This window comes from Bos indicus, chromosome 2 (assembly GCF_029378745.1).
Source record: "Bos indicus isolate NIAB-ARS_2022 breed Sahiwal x Tharparkar chromosome 2, NIAB-ARS_B.indTharparkar_mat_pri_1.0, whole genome shotgun sequence".
NCBI classification, from domain to species: Eukaryota; Metazoa; Chordata; class Mammalia; order Artiodactyla; family Bovidae; genus Bos; species Bos indicus.
In genome coordinates, this window is record NC_091761.1 from 130,093,594 (window position 1) to 130,109,034 (window position 15,441).

Sequence of the window (15,441 nt, forward strand, 5' to 3'; positions counted from 1 at the left end):
CCTTACCAAGACAGACAGATGTAGAGTGTCACAGATGAGGAGGATTTCTGTACACCCCTAAAAGGCAAACAGTAAAAACAACAAGTCACATGAGGAAATGAACTGCCATATGGAAAGACGTGAGATGCGGGAAAGAGCCCAAACGGCACCCCAAGAACGGAAAACCCTAAAAACTACACAACACTATGGAAACACCATCAACTGTTTAGTTTTAATAAACAGGCAAAATGAAGGGAAGTCATAAAGAAAGAAAAAGATAATATGGAAAAAGAAAAGGCAGATGTGAAAAAGAACCAAAAGAACTTCTAGGAACGGAAGTTAAGTCACTGAAATTCACCCATCAATGAATTAAACAGATTAGATAAAGCTAAACAGAAAATTGCCAACATCTGCTAGATCATGGAAAAAGCAAGAGAGTTCCAGAAAAACATCTATTTCTGCTTTATTGACTATGCCAAAGCCTTTGACTGTGTATTTCTGCTTTATTGACTACGCCAAAGCCTTTGACTGTGTGGATCACAATCAACTGTGGAAAATTCTGAAAGAGACGGAAATACCAGACCACCTGACCTGCCTCTTGAGAAACCTATATGCAGGTCTGGAAGCAACGGTTAGAACTAGACATGGAACAACAGACTGGTTCCAAATAGAAAAAGGAGTACATCAAGGCTGTATATTGTCACCCTGCTTATTTAACTTATATGCAGAGTACATCATGAGAAACGCTGGACTGGAAGAAGCACAAGCTGGAATCAAGATTACTAGAAATATCAATAACCTCAGCTATGCAGATGACACCACTGTTATGGCAGAAAGTGAAGAGGAACTAAAAAGCCTCTTGATGAAAGTGAAAGAGGAGAGTGAAAAAGTTGGCTTAAAGCTCAACATTCAGAAAACGAAGATCATGGCATCTGGTCCCATCACTTCATGGCAAATAGATGCGGAAACAGTGGAAACAGTGTCAGACTTTATTTTTGGGGGCTCCAAAATCACTGCAGATGGTGACTGCAGCCATGAAATTAAAAGACGCTTACTCCTTGGAAGGAAAGTTATGACCAACCTAGATAGCATATTCAAAAGCAGAGACATTACTTTGCCAACAAAGGTCCATCTAGTCAAGGCTATGGTTTTTCCAGTAGTCATGTATGGATGTGAAAGGTGGACTGTGAAGAAAGCCTAGCACTGAAGAACTGATGCTTATGAACTGTGGTGTTGGAGAAGACTCTTGAGAATCCCTTGGACTGCAAGGAGATCCAACCAGTCCATCCTAAAGGAGATCAGTCCTGGGTGTTTTTTGGAAGGACTGATGTTGAAGCTGAAACTCCAGTATTTTGGCCACCTCATGCGAAGAGTTGACTCATTGGAAAAGACCCTGATGCTGGGGGGGGTTGGGGGCAGGAGGAGAAGGGGACGACAGAGGATGAGATGGCTGGATGGCATCACTGACTCCATGGACGTGAGTTTGGGTGAACTCCGGGAGTTGGTGATGGACAGGGAGGCCTGGCATGCTGCTATTCATGGGGTCGCAAAGCATCAGACACGACTGAGCGACTGAACTGAACTGAAAGAGAAAATTACTGATTAGGAAAAGAAGTGTGAGAAAATGACTCAGAAGGTAGCAAAGTTAAAAAAAAAATCCAACAACCAAAAAACAGAAATACGAAAGAGGTTAAAGGACATGGAAAGTGAATAGGAAGGCGTCACATGCATCTAAACAGAAGTTCCTGGCAGGAATACTGAGGAACGTGTGGGAGAAGCGATCTGAATGTGTAATTCCTGAGACTGTTCAAGAATTAAAGTCAGATGTGAGTCTTTAGAATAAAAACTTGAAAATATCAACAACATGGAGAAAAAGAAATTGTAAGCAAACCAAAAGAAAAGATTATTAACAGGAGAGTGACAAGTTGGCTGATACAGACTTCTCATTAATAACAACAGATATCAGAATAAAATGGAGTTAACAGTTTCAAATATTACGGAAAATAAAATTAACCATGTATCTATATACAGATCGAACTAAAATCACCTTCAAAGGTAAGAGGCTCAGAGAAAGAATTACGGTAAGAAGGATACTGCACGGGAAAGGAGGTACTGAATTTAAGACAAAACACCAAGAAGCAAAGAAACTGCTCAACATATTCTTTAGCTGCTAAGTCACTCCAGTCGTGTCCGACTCTGTGCGACCCCATAGACGGCAGCCCACCAGGCTCCCCCATCCCTGGGATTCTCCAGGCAAGAACACTGGAGTGGGTTGCCGGTTCCTTCTCCAATTCTTTAGCTGCTAAAAGTTAAAACCAGAAAGACTGATAACACCGAATATGCGAGGATGTGGAATGCCTAGAACTCGTATACATTACAGGTGAAGGTAAAAAATGTTACAACTGCGTTGAAGAACTGTGTGGAGGTTTCTTATAATAAAGGATTAACCACTGATAAAAGTAATGACATGGATAAACCCTAAAAATAGTAAGTTAAATCAAAGAAGCCAGGCATAAAAGGGTACATATATGTGACCCAAGCTATAGGAAACAGACATAGAGGCAAAACTGATCGACAGTGACAGAAACCAGAGAGCAGCTGCAGAGGTTGTGGGGCTGGTGTGGGGGAAGGGAATTAAACAGAAAGAGACACGAGGAAACTTTCCCAGGGAATGGAAATGTTCTATGTCTTATTTTGGGTGGTGGTTAAAGAGTAGGTATTGGTCAAAAACTCTTCAAGTAGAATTCATGATACTGTGTGTTAATTCTATCTCAATAACAAAGAAATTAAGAAATGTGTTGGCATACCTAAAATACACCAGCTATTTAAAAACAGATAGGGAAGGGGAGGTTAAAAATGAAGTAGAATAATGACAACCACAGGAGCCACCACTTTCTACATGCTTCTCATGTGCCAGGTGCTGTTCTGAATGCTTTGCATCTGTTAATTCATTTAGTCTTTTCAACAACTCTGTAAAGTTGGTACTCTTTATCATCCTCATTTTATATGTAAGAAACTGTAGCCCAGGGAGGTTATATAACTTACCTAAGGTCACACAACTAGCATGTGGCAGATCTGGGCTCCAAACTCAGGCAGTCTGGCTCCAAGGTCTACATTCACAAAAATCCACAGTCTCTCTGAAATGAAAAATCAGTAAGAACATGGAAGATCAGAGAAGAAGAATGAGAGTTAGAACTCTCTAAGGGCCAAGGGGATGACAAAAACAATGATTAACTTTAGCCCTAGGCTTAAGTGAAGGATGGATGTTAATAGGTAAGGAAATAAGGGAATAAAACCTGAACAAATATTTGCAAATAAGAGACGTAAAAATGAATTAAGAAAATGTGATTACTACAATAGTAAGTGGGCTTCCTTGGTGGCTCAGTGGTAGAGTATCCGCCTGCAATGCAGGAGACCCAGTTTTGATCCCCGGGTTGGGAAGATTCCCCTGGAGGAGGGAATGGCATCCCACTCCATTATTCTTGCCTGGAGAATCCCATGGACAGAGGAGCCCAGTGGGCTACAGTCCATGGGGTCTTGAAGAGTCAGACATGACCGAAACGACTGATTAGACACAACGGCGAGTAGAGAAGGGGGAAAGAATGGCAAAGCAAGTGTGGTAAACAGACAGCAACTTACGATGGCAGAAATAAGCCCAAATGTATTAGTGATCACAGTGAAGAAGCAGATTAAACTTCCTTCTTAAGGCAGAAACTCTCTGATTGGAGTCTTTAAAAAAAAACACAGGCATACGTTGCTTATCAGAGAATTAATGTGTGGGTGTGTTTACACTTAAAACAGTGCCTAGCACACAGTAAAGACTACATGTGTTAGCTGCGTTATTACTAGCAAGACAGACTGAACTTTCCTCATTAAATAGTTTTGAAACTACCCATCTGACATGACAGCTAAAGTACATATCTGTACATAAACAATTAAACTATATAATCTTTGTAGATCACTTTCAAGTACAGAATACTGTTATTAAATAATGTAATATATAGTCATCAGGGATACACTAGGGGCTACTGACGTGTATATAGGGAGAGGCTGAACTATACTGCCAACCTCACAAGTAAAATGTAAAAGCCTTTAACATGTATTTCACTGTTTCCTCCTGACTCCGCTTGCAAGGAAGTCAAATGGAGGGGAGAGAATACAGCACTAAATATAATGCCATCAAAGTGTGCTTTTCGGAGTTAAGAAACTACAGTGGAACACAGAACGCTGAACTGTGTGCGTGAAGTCTTATAGATCCCTGTATAGAGGCAACCTCGGGTATGTTATTAAGTACTTACTGAAATTGCTGGGCTTTGGAAAATTGTCAGAGGTCCCAAGGGAAGAACACTTAAGCAACAAAAAAGCACCAGAGAGATGGATGTTACTCAAAGGAACAATACTAAAGCCTCAAGAAAAGACTCCTGATATAGAAGATACTTGGAAAGAAAACACTTAATTGGCTGAACCAAGTGCTGCATAATGACCCAAAACACAAATGGGAATTCAACACAAAGTAGAAACTAGGCCAGCTTTCTAAAAGAAGCACAAAGAATATTTATTTATTTATTTCAATTTTTATTCTGTCTACTTCCAAAAAAAGGATTTCAAAGTTTGAGAATTCTTCAAGTTACAAAGAAACAACAGTCACACACACAGGGAGAAAAAAAAAAAAAATGACAACTGAAAAAACACAAGTGAGAGCCAAGTTAGAGCTGGTAAGAAACATGGAACCCCTTCAGTGAACAAGAAGGAATACAACACTAAAGGGAGTTCCTGGTGGTCCTGCGGCTAAGACTCCAGTCTCTCAGTGCAGGGGCCCATGGGTTCAATCCCTGGTCAGGAAATTAGAGCCCATATGCCGCAACTAAGACCCAGTGCAGCCAACTAAACAAACACTAAAAAAAAAAAAAAAGAAGAAGAATATAACACTAAAGACTTATAGTCTCGATACACATCATTTAATTAAAGTAGATGTTCTGAAATCCACAACTGATGGCAACGTCCTTCGTGAGGCTCAAACCAAGGCCTCCGCTGCCACTGCTGGAGGGGAAGACTCTTCTGCGGCCTCAGGAACTGGACACGCCATTTCCCAATTCACTGCACTTATTTCTCAGTAGGTCTTCAGCCAGCAATACACGTGTCAACCAACAACTATTTATGGGTCAACTGCCTACCATTTACTCAGGCCACTGTTAGGTGCCATGTGGAAGCCAAGTGAAATATAAAACAAGGTCCTTGTCCACAGGGAGTTTATAATAAAGTTGACAGCTTATTTCAACTGGAATGACTGAAAACGGAAGCCTTAAAAAGACTCAATCCACCAGACACAGAAGAGGGAAAGAGAGAAGAGGGGGAAAAAAACAGATTGATCTCAGTGAATGAAAAGGAAAAGGGAAGGCCTGGAGTTGGTAAATGCAAGTTAAGTACAATTTCACCAGGCAAGGGTGAGAAGGGACGGAGAATATTCTGGGATCATGTGTGCGTACAGGCAACTGGTACTGCACCCCCAGGAAAGGCCTCCAGGGAGTCGTCGTCATTAGGACACAAGCTGCGGTGGGTCTCCGTATGTAAGAGGAAATGTGGAGCACCAGACTGCCTAGGCTAGGGAGGCCAGAAAAGGAGCAGGCGAACTTAACCTGCACTGAGGGAGAAGCTTCTGAAAGAGAAACAGCACAACTAAAGCAGAGCTTTTCCAGCGACAGACGGCACGGTCTAAGAGGGAAAAGTGACTAGCAACGGGAAGGAAGAACACGGATGCTATATATATTGTCTAACAGTAAAGAAAGTTCCATGGAACACAAGTTGGACCCATCTCTGCCTGGATTTCTGTATCCCCAATACCCAAGAAAGAAAAGCCATTCTAAGACTTGGTCAAGGTCCTATATTCTGGTTCTCCTAACCATTCTGCACTCTCTTTGGGGAACACCTTTCTCACGGTCTGAGATCTCTCTCTCTGGTCTGGCTCAAAGCAACCTTATCTGCCTAAAGTTCTGCTTTTACTGTTGCTATTGATAATCCCATCTCCAGAATAAAATCTTTATTTCTGTCTCGATTTCTGGGCTCTGCTGGAACCAGAGAGCTGGAAAGGGACCTTGGAGAGCCCTATTTATTGCTTTCAGCAAACACAAGTTCATTACTTTATCTTTCACGTACTCTTGTTGCACGCCCAAATGACCTTAGTTCAATCCCTCCCCTTTCTAACGGAGGAAACTGAGGTCCTGGGAGGCTGAGCTGCTCTTTGATCCAAGTCAGCTTGAACCCCATGGCTATTTAGTATCTCACAAACAACCAGAGTCAGGTGAAATAACAGGCACTCTCAACATAATTAGAGCAAAGATCACACATTCAGAGACAAGAAATGGGGCATTTGCTACACACAAAAAGACGATTTAAAATGTAAGGTATCTAAGGAATCAGCTAAGTTAAAAGAAAACCACTAGCAATTATTTCTGAGAACGCAAGTAGGATTGGTGAGGTTACAGAAGGGTGACTGTAGCTTTTAGCGGGCCCACATTTCTCGAGTTCAAAAGCAGCTGTCATTTGGTCTCTTCTTACACTGAGGGCCTGAAAGGCAGCAATATATAGTGTAAAGGATGGAGATTTTATATTTGACACTCCTGGGTTCATGACAGTATCTTTTTATACATATTGTCATTGCTGTTTCTAATATTATCATCACTACCATCATCAATCCATCCCAAATGCTAGTCTACTACTATTTCAACCTTTCAGCTTTGTGGCAATGCCTGAATGGCCTGTGTGCTTTCCTAAGGCACAATCTGGTTACTGGGAGATCCGGGTGTGGATTTGGAACAGCTCTGAAGAACTGCAGTACAGCAAGTCCCCTACAGTTGAATGAGTTCCATTCCAAGAGCATGTTCACAAGTCCAATTTTTAAGTCCAACAAAGTTAGCCCAGGTACCCAACTAACACAATTGGCTATAATAGAACTGTACTCTAACAGGTTTATAATACTTCTCATACAAATAATACACAACAAACACAAAAAATAAAACATTTTAATCATACAGTACAGTATCTTGAAAAGTGCAGTAGTACTGTACAACAGCTGGCATACAGGGGCATACGTTTGCATCTTTGAAAGTTTGCACCTTGAAGGTTTGCGTGTAGGGGATTTACTGTATGGAAGATTCTAAAGCAGCTGAATCAGGCCTAAGATTCACCTTCGGGGATTTGGGAGGCTGTCGAGTGAGCTCTATGGTACATACCAAGCAGGGATAGGATCTTGCTGTCTACTGGGAACCTCGACACTCCATTTATCTTTGTTTTACAGATGCAGACTAAGGCTCAGGGGTGTCAAATGGCTTGTTGAAGGCCACACAGCTAACAAGGGGCATAAATGAGCCCAGGTCTCTTCAGAAAAACTATTCTCAAGACATAGCTCTTTTCTCTATAATGTGAAGGCCTCTCTGGAGGCCAAGACTTAGCTACCACTTCTGCAGATTATTCTCCCTTCTAAGAGCTCAGTGGCCATTAAGAAGTATAGCTATCAACTCTTGGTTACTTAACAAGGACACTTGTAGCGCCCTGAGGGGAACTGGTTAGTGAGCCCACCACAGCCACTGGCCCGTCAGCTCAGGAGACCGTGTTCTCTAAACTGCCAATGCATGTCTCATGAACAGAGTTAGCTCTGATGGTACCTGCTCTCTCTTTTCATATTTTACCAAATTTCACAAGGATATTATTTATCAAATAACCACAAATAAGAGCTGCTAATAAAGTACCTTACTATGCTTCTAAGCATGTTTTACATGTTACCCTCTTTAATAACTAATAACCCAGCAAGATAGCTAAAGCCAATTTACAATTCAGTTGCAAGAGCTGAGAGGTCAAGCAACAGGGCCAAGTCAGTGGAAGAACTGACATTTTAATCCAGTCTGCCTGAGCCTTTTAAAGCTCGTGCCCTTCTACCCATTAGAACAGTCTCTCAAACTTCAATGTACGTAAGAATCAGCTGGGATCTTGCAAAGAAAAAAAAAGATTCTGATCCAGAAGGCCTAGGATGGGATCTGAATTCTGAATTTCTCATAAGCTCTGAATTGATTCAGATGTTGTTTGCCCAAGGAATCTTTTCTGACTAGCAAAACACTATACTACATTTTTCTCACATCACATTTTTTCACATCTAATTATCAAATATGTTAATGCAACCCTTCATCCCTAAAGAGTTCTAAGTCATCCTCAAAACCTTCCCTTCTGCACCTGCCCTTTTCTCCAGTCAGGACAGCTCTAAGAATAAAACCTGCAAAACATGGAGGATTCTAATAACCTTAGGAGAACAGCTCTGTGGCCTGGAACCAACCCAAACTCCTTTAGAATGCATTCTAGTGACCTGGACTTTCAGGGATAGACAAGCTTCCTTGGCTGCTGCCAAAGTAAATGGAAGTCAAATTGCTCCTGATCTAGAGTGAAGTGATTAACTGAACCTGGCTAAGCCTTGTCATGTCCTGGGATGGTACAGCCAATCCATAAATGCAGGCTGAACGGGACAGAGTGAACAATTCTGGGCTCATGACACCATGTGTGACCTACTGTGACATTTCCATTCTGACTACTTTGCCCATCTGTCTTCCCCACTGAACCAGACAACTGTGCTTGTCTTCCACAGCCTTCTACTCAAATCCCCTGAAAGCTGTATCAAACAACATTTCAAGGCCTATATTCTCTTTTATGGTATCAAGTCTAAAGATCAAGGCTTAAAAATCTGTGCTGCCTTGACATCTGGTAAAATCAGGAGGGCCTCAAATGTCCTAACCATAAATTCCAATACCCACTTTGCTCCCGTGGACACAGTCCTCTAGCCAAACAATCTTCCTTATCAAAGAGGGCAGGTACTGTTTCTGTTTATTCCTGGGCAGTGGGTTTCAGTTCCCTGCCAGCCCCCAAAATTACTCAAACAAGCCAATCACATCCTCTGGCATAACCGAAAAGCAATCAATTTTTTTTTTTTTTTTTGATACTTACAAGCCTGCCTCCCACAGCCTTGGTTGCTCACTCTGCTCCTGAGTATACCCACTGTGTCCTCCCTGGGCTGTTAGTATAAGTGACTTCTACATGCCGTCAGTCTCATCTGCCAGTGTCCACTGCTGTGTGCTCAGCCATCCACACAACCCTAGGGTAGGAATCCCTCCCTCCTCAACAGGGTGAAGAGGAAATGATTAAACCATTTTATGTATTTATTTATTTTTTACCCAATCCACTGGTCTTTGCCCTTTTCTCTACCCCTGAACCTCTTAATTGGCAAGGTCATCAACTGCTCTATGACGATAAGGACACCCAGCATTTGTTCTAAGCTCTGTCCACAGGCTTTCCCACTTAATCCCCCTAACATCCCGATGAGGTAGATCTCATTATTATTCCTAACACACAGAGGAAACTAAACTACCCAACAAGGTTATGCAAGACCTTGTCCAAGACCATACAGGTCCGAGCAGAGCTCAAACGCAGACCCACCTGTTCTTAATTACTACCTTAGTCTTGAGAGGATTTCTGGGCTCAATGACACTGTTCCTCAACCCCTCCCACAGGCTGGAAGGTCCAACAGGATCACCTGAATTTGAGACGTCTTGTCTTTTGGTGATCTCTGCTAAAAGATGGATGGAAATTCGTATCTGGGAAAAAGTGAGGTTGGAACAGACCAGCTGGCTTGCCAGGAAGAGACTGACAAGGGACTTCCCCTCGATGGTTTGAATTTCATTTACCAAAGGTCTAGTCTGACTATCAACCGCACAGATACAAACACCCTAGGTCTCAAAGTTAATCAGACTTGGGGAGTTTGGATCAGTTCAGTTTAGTTCAGTTCAATCGCTCTGTCATGTCTGACTCTTTGCAACCCCATGGACTGCAGCACGCCAGGCTTCCCTGTCTATCACCAACTCAGTGGACGTGAGTTTGAGTAAACTCTGAGAGTTTACTCTCATCCTCTATCGTCCCCTTCTCCTCCTGCCTTCTCATCCTCTATCGTCCCCTTCTCCTCCTGCCTTCAGTCCTTCCCAGCATCAGGGTCTTTTCCAATGAGTCAGTTCTTCGCATCAGGTGGCCAAAGTAATGGAGTTTCAGCTTCAGCATCAGTCCTTCCAATGAATATTCAGGACTGATTTCCTTTAGGATGGACTGGTTGGATCTCCTTGCAGTCCAAGGAACTCTCAAGAGTCTTCTCCAATACCACAGTTCAAAGGCATCTGAGAATTTGGATAGCACTGTCTAAACTTACAAGAGAAGAAATATAAATCAGAAAGTCAATTTATTAGTTCACTTATTAGTGAAATATGCCTACTCTTTGCAGTCATCTGTGAAAGAATTACAGCAGTAAGGTCAAGTACAATGAGAAATCCCAGAAGACACTGTATCTCTCAACATCCAGTGGTGGCCTGGCCTATCTGTCTTTGCGATGAAGTAAATGTGTGGCCCCCAGACCAGGCAGGTAGAGTCTGGGGGTCAGAGTCCACTGCATGGCCACTGACATTCTGGCTTGTCCCTTCCACTATCAAGTTCCTGGTTTCTACTGTGGCTCTAGCCTCTGTTCCGATACAGTTGAGCTCAGCTTTGCCTTTGAGGTGACCCTGTGCAGGTATCTAATAGCACTGACCATGGGCTAATTTTTCAGTCTTGTAGAACATAGGGAGTGCCCTCTGGTTGCTCCCACCCACAGGCTTCTCTTCTGATGCTCCAAACCTCTATCCGTAGCAGATCAGAACTACTCCTCCTTCAAGGAGGCTATTCCCAAGGAAGTGCTCAACTTCGAACTCACCCACCTTCTAACTTCTATCTGGGTCATCTGCCTTACACCGCTGAACCAGATTCAGTCCTTACTCCCTTTCCCTTGGTCCACTCACCTCCTCCTTCCTCCCATGCACTTCGTTCACCTATTATTCTGCATTCTTTCAGACCACTCTGCCACAAACCACTAAAACTTAAAAAAAAAAAAATATATATATATATATATAACAAACACGAATGATTCCTGATCAGAAGGATAATAAAAAATCAGAGAATTTTACAATGAGAATTATCTGTAGAGACTATGTAATTCAGCCCTCTCATGTTCCAGGTGAAGAAATGGATAGAAATTCAGTGACCTGCCAAGTCATGTTATCCAGGCAATGGTAGGGTTAGAGCCAGGATCTAGGTTTCTGGGTTTTCAAGCTAGCACATGAACCAAGTACCAGACTCCTAAGTGTATACAGACAGGCCCTCATTGGGCGGGGTGGCGGGGGGGCTTTCTGTGTATCTGACAGACTGGCAGCTGCTAGTAGTAGGTACGTTATTTGGTTTACTGTTTTTTTTCTTCGAATGTTGATTTAAATATCAATCATTGACAGCTCTAACAATGAGAAAATAATTATTCTCAAGCCACAGAACTGTCCAAAAGTATCTCAGGGGATACATAACTGCAAATTTCCCAATCTACTGCCCAAGGGAGAGCTGTAGTAGGGTGGATTTGTGACTTAACAAAAACAAGAAAAAACAAAAAACAAAAAAATTTTAAGTGACTAAGATATTTAAAAGATATATTAATGAATACTTAACTAAGGTCAGGGTGGAGAAGGCCTTTCTATGCATACAAGAAACAATAAAAAATGATCAATAGGTTTGACTACATATAAATGAAAACTTCCAAGAAAATCAGCACTAGCAAAATTAAAACATAAATAAACACTTCATATCACATGAAGTGAAAACTAAGCAGTTAATATTAGAATAGAAAGATGATACAAAAATAAGAAAAATCTCAACATTTATATTTCTTAATGGACAAAGAAAAACAGATAATTCACTAAAGAAATAAACAGTTAACAACCCAACAGAAAAGTTCACCCTGATGAACAAAGAAATGCAAATTAAAACATTAATACTATTTAGGGGCAATCAATTTGGAAAAGTTTTGCGATGATAGTATTTCAGTGTGAAGCAGTGGTTTTAGACCATGGACTGATTTAGACTTCAGTTTGAAGCCTAACTTGGACACTCAATCAGTGATCCTGGGCAACTCACTTCAATCACTGTGAGCCTCAACATCCCTACAGTTTTGGTGTGAAGACGAAATGAGACAATGCATCTGAAATGTTTTAACAAAGTGCCTGTCAACAGTAAACGCTCAATATGTGTTACCTATTATGATAAAAATAATATTTGCACGTGTAACAGAGGGAAGGAGCAATGAGGCAGGTACCCATACAGTGCTGATGGAAGTTTAAACTGGTAAAAATCTTTTAGGGATGTAATCTAGTAAGTAATCTGCTCATCTAAAGCTATAAAAAATGTCCTTGGAGAGAGCCATGAGAATCTGGGTAGACTGGGGAGAATATACTTTACATGCATTGTTTGAATGTTTTACTGGGAATGTTTTACCAGGATATATTACAGAATATATCTGTAATATAAATCAGCTATATAATTACAGATTAAAAAAAAGAATGAGTCCCATGATATTAGAAGAAAAAAGGTTTTTTTTTTTTTAATGTTTATTCCTTTAGACCTACTTCTAGGAATCTATCTATAACGACATACTTAACAATTGGAGATATAATAAAATATTTATGCAGAGCAATAGATTTAATGGTAAAGAAACTAGAAACTTAGATGTATGAGATTTTTAAAGTAAATATGGTATACAGGCATACTATGGAATAGTATGCAGCCATTAAAAATCAGGCTCAGTATATGATACCTATAGATAGCATAAGTAATCAAAGGAAAAGTAAATTGGACTTCATCAAATTTAAAAACTTCTGTGGATCAAAGGGCATGATCATGAAAGTAAAGACAACCCACAAAATAGGCACAAATATTCTCAAATCATATATCTGATAAGGGTCTAGTACCCAGAATATATAAACATAGCATATCAGAACAAAGTATCCAGAAGTCATAACAACTCAACAATAAGAGGACAAATAAGCCAATTTTTAAATGGGCAAAGGATTTGCATAGATATCTCTCCAAAGAAGACATACAAAATGGCAAAGAAGCACATGACAAGATGCCCCACATCAGTAGTCACAGAGGAAATGCCAATCAAACCACAACGAGACATCACTGCACACCTGCTGGGATGCTGTGATAAAACAGACAGAAAAGCTAAGCATCGCTGAGGACATGAAGCAACTGCAAACCTTGCACGCTGCTGGCAGGAACGTCCGGCGGTGCTGCCACTGTGAAGGATAGTTTGACAGCTCCTCAAAAAGTTAAAGACAGAGTTCCCAAATGACCTAGCAATCCCACTCCTAGGTATATACCCAAGAGAAACGAAAATATATGTCTATACAAAAACTCGCACACTAATTTTCACTGTAGCAGAATGTAAAACAGCCAAAAAGTGGAGACAACTCAAACGTCCACCAACTGATAACCAAATAAAATGGTGTATAGTTATACAGTGGAATATTATTCAGTCATTAAAAGGAATGGAATACTCATAGTGCTACAAACAGGGGAAAACCTTGAAAACATTATGCTAAGTTGAAGAAGCCAGACACAAGAGGCCAGAGCATGATCCCTTTTCTATATAATGTCTAGAATAGGCAAATCCACAGAGACAGAAAGTAGATCAGAGATTGCTGGAGGCTGGGAGGAGGAAGGATTGGGAAGGGAATGCTAATGGGTGTGGGGGTTCTTTTGGAGTGATGAAAATGATCTAGAATTAGAAAGTGGTGATACTTACACAGGCTTTGAATTGTATACTTTAAAACAGTAAATTGTATGGTATGTGAATTATATCTAAATAAATTTTTTAAATTAGGCTCTTGAAGATTTTTAATAACATGGTGAAATGCTTTCAACATACTAAAAGGAAAAAAAGCAGCATGCAACTGTATATATAATTGCAATGTGGTTTTAAAATATATGTAAATGCATATATACATATGCATTAAAAAAGACAGAAAATACATTAAAATGCTAACAGTGGTTGTCCCTAGGTAGTGTCACTATGGGGGACTTATTTTCTTCTTCACATAGTTCAAATTTTTCTACAAAAAACATGAATTATTTTTATAATCTGCAAATAAAAAAACCCAGGTATATTTGCCTGGCTTCAAAGCTAGTGTCACTTCTGACACACTATACACTCATTAGATATTTATTTATCTCCTACCAGGCACCAGGACTTTCCTGGTGGCTCAGTGGTAAAGAGTTCCCATGTCAATGCAGGAGACATGGGTTCAATCCCTGGGTTGGGAAGATCCCCCTGGAGAAGGAAATGGCAACCCATGCCAGTATTCTTGCCTGGGAAATCCCATGGACAGAGGAGCCCGGCAGGCTATAGTCTATGGGGCTGCCAAGAGTCAGACATGACTGAGCGACTAAACAACTGCAACCACCACCACCGTGTACCAGGCAAGTTAAATGAGATGACGTCAGGGCCCACAGGAAGGGACGTATGTCTAGTGTGGGGTTTGAGCCCAAGTCCAGGGACAAGGAAGGCGAAGAGGCATCCATAGGGTCTTTACATCACCGGACACACGACACTGCTCAGCTGCACACTTTCTGGGAGACAGTCACGAGCAGCAGCGTAGCTCACTGCTTACAGGCTGGAAGCAGAGCCAGACTACCTAGGTATGAAGCCTGAACACCCAGTTACAAGCTGTGTGATCTTGGGAAAATCACCTAAACTCCATGCAGCATAGTTTCCTCATCTACAAAATAGCGGTGATAACTGTACCTCTCTCACTGGGCTGTTGGAAGATCAAAAGAATTAACACAGCTAAAGCACCAGCATTATACGCTCGGGACATAGTAGGTGCTCAATAAATTAGCTGCCAGCATCAGCCTCCCTGTCAGCATCACTACCACCACCTCACCAGCATACTCTCAAGGAGGCAGAGACACAGAAGACTAAGGACCACTGGAAAGGCTGTTTTCTACATCTCAAACTGGCGGCTAGCATCTGCTTCTTAAAGCCTATAGTAACTATTACATTCAACTAATTTCTTTTTCCAGATTCTCTCAATCTCTAATGAAACTCTATTTTTGAGATGTTCTGTAAAATACAACATCCAACTGTTCGGCATAACAAACTGCTTGTGTCCTCTTATCTTTTGTCTAATTCATAGAAACAAGTGATTTTTTTCAAGGCTATTGTAATGGAAGGCAGCTTTGAGAGGCTTATCTGCCTTTCCCCTGCCTTTCTGGGCCATGCTGCTCTGATCCAGTCGTTCACCCAAGATGACTCTTCACAGGCCAAACTGCAAAATCTCCCGAGCAACATGGCCATCGAATGAGTGACTGGGGATTGTGACTGCATTACATCTAATGCCGACCCTCCCAGCCTGCAGAGTCTCAACAAGCAATCACCACTTCAGTGCTTTCACAGCCAACCTCTTAGGTGTTACAGAGGACCCTCGGCTTTGTCACTGTGCTTCTACCTTGATCTGAAAGTGTGGATGAGTTCTGAGTTTTTTGTCAATCTGATTATGAGAATACACTTTTCTGCAGTAGGGA

At 41.3% G+C, this 15,441-nt stretch overlaps 1 protein-coding gene across 11 annotated transcripts in view; it reads right to left on the reverse strand.

Moving 5' to 3' along the window:
* The window catches only part of ZBTB40 (zinc finger and BTB domain containing 40), a 78,108-nt gene that overhangs the window by 48,414 nt on the left and 14,253 nt on the right, over positions 1-15,441 (reverse strand). For 4 of the 11 annotated variants that reach the window (XM_070777073.1, XM_070777028.1, XM_070777054.1 and 1 more), the window contains exons 2-3: positions 3,025-3,116; positions 7-57 (exon numbers count right to left, since the gene is read on the reverse strand). The exons of 1 other annotated variant lie outside the window; for it this stretch is intronic. The gene's annotated coding sequence lies outside the window, so the exon portion shown is untranslated. Of the gene's footprint in view, positions 1-6; positions 58-3,024; positions 3,117-8,964; positions 11,637-15,441 lie in introns of those variants that run through there. 6 more of the 11 variants (XM_070777045.1, XM_070777063.1, XM_070777061.1 and 3 more) reach the window with 4 other exon arrangements.